Here is a 2,356-nt window from a genome sequence, read left to right on the forward strand (position 1 = left end):
TTTTAGTGGATCTCAAACTTGTCTTATATCAACAACCTTCTACTCATATTAATGTCTTGATTAAATATTACAATGCAAAATACCCACACATTAAGTAAAAGAATTCCAGCTGATAAACATGACCTGGACATTTGTCAAAATATATTCAATAAATGTTCACCCATTATGTTTTCAGGTAACAGGAAAAATGCAGCACAATTGTTCTTTCTCTTGTTGAGGCACTGTCATTTAAACGTGATCCTGGAGTACTCCACATAGGTTCAGGTTTACAAGATGAAAGCACAGGAAGAATTGTCAGATGTCAGTGGAAGCGAGTGCTTCTGAAAAGTAAAATCTCAAGAAGGAAAAACAAATGGCATGCTTACCCATCTCACTTAGTGAAAGAGCTGCAGTTTGAAACTGTTCAGAGTAGCAGGTACAATGAATATTGTCACAAATTGTGTTAATCTTTGAAGCAGTGTGGGTGCTGACTACTAGTAGTATCAAAAATATGTTCAGGATTGTTTTGATACCTGTATTTATAAGAAAAAAATGTTAGGGGAGGGTGGATGAATTTCTGTCAAAAGCTGTTCCTGTGTGTTGTAACAGACGTGGTAAATATTTGTTTACAGTCTTTCGTTAAATAAGCCATGCATTTAAGTTTAGGTGAAATCCACAAAAGGAAATAGGTGTATGGATATGTGATTTTGAGATTAGTGTTAAAATGTAAATAAAATGTAGAATGTGTCCTCAGAGACTGGGCCATTTCTATTATATTGATGTCGTATATGTACAGTACCTTGTCAAGGAAGCAAAAACTGAAATTATTGCTTGTAGTTTTTCTTTGATGCACCCCACTTATGATTTATTCATATTTTATAATACAGTACTTGTGAATTGGAAGTTGCAGACTATTAACAAATTATGTGATTTGTTTTTTTCAAGAAGAATGCTAGATATTATATTTGAATTTGATTTCACTAGAAATATTACAAAGATTTTTGAATTGTAGCTATTCTTACAGAATTATAAATTACATATAATTCAAAAAAAGAAAATATCATCTAAGAATAATGCCTTAGTTTTTCCTTTCTAATCCTTATTCCTTTTGTTTTTATGCCTATTACATATGTGTAACTATGCTACCTAATAAAGTGTTTATAAAAATAGTAATAATAACAGACATCATTGTCTTGGTCTTGATCAAAACTAAGAAGTATTCAGAAATATCACTAACAACAGTGAAATTTACTTTGTCTTTACAAATTTCCCTTTTAAAAACTAAAGAAATTGCCCTCTGTTCATAGTCTTAATTTTGTTTCAATCATATCTGGTTTTTGAATTTTAACAAATTCTTTAACTGTACATATTGAGGGAGTCATCTGATGTTTCTCTTTTAATCTGTTAATCTGGTAAATTAGAGCAACTCTGATCGCGACGGCCTTAACGTTCCATTTCCTTTAACGTGGCAAAATTACAGAGAGGCTTCTTCCTGACTGCACCCCCTCACCTCCCTTTTCATAGGGTATTTACTTGACTTTTTTAAAAAACAGTTTGAAATTGTAAACTACTTCTTTGACCTATTGAGATGTAAATCTTCTACAGCACAGGGATATCTTTATTTTAGGATCATGGAGCCATTCTCTTGAAACTTACTCATATAAAAAGATCGGACTTTTCTCTCCCAAGCTGGGAGGGCAGAAGCCTAACTTTTAGAAGGAAAAATCAGCAAACACAGATGACTTGCCCACACTGACCTGCTTCTCCTGCTAATATCTTTCAATGGTTTCTAGTAATATCTTTCAATATTTTCCATTAGCTGAGTTGTTATATTATCTTTTTTAAAAAAACATCTTTTTCTTTTTTTAAATTTTATTTATGTGTGTGTGTGTGTGTATGTGGCCAGCTCAGCCCACCAGGGGGCGGGGCTGGCTGGCATGTGGTGCTGGGGGATTGAACCGTGGTCCCTGTGGTTTGCTAAGCTTGTTCTAAGTAGGTGCTTTAGACCACTGAGCCATCTCAGCAGCCCTGAGTTGTTATATTATTAAGAGTCTTTCAGCCTTTTCCTTTTGGCAGAGTTGGTTTTGATCTCCTTTACATATTAAAATAGCCTCTCCAATTTAATTTGTTTTAATATTTCTTCACAAATTGGAAACAATACTAAAGTATAGATAAAGCATAATGGTAATGTGGTACCCAGCATATAAATATACCATTACAAATTTTAAATATTTTTGTGTTTACAGTATATGTTTGCTGAATAAATTTTAAACATTTTTGATGTAAAGAATAAATCTGGGGCCAGGGAGATGGCTCAGTAGAATAAGCACTTCCCTGGCAAGCACAAGGGCCCATGTTCAATCCTTGGTTCCACAAA

This window comes from Octodon degus, unplaced genomic scaffold (genome assembly GCF_000260255.1).
Source record: "Octodon degus isolate 3935 unplaced genomic scaffold, OctDeg1.0 scaffold00188, whole genome shotgun sequence".
NCBI classification, from domain to species: Eukaryota; Metazoa; Chordata; class Mammalia; order Rodentia; family Octodontidae; genus Octodon; species Octodon degus.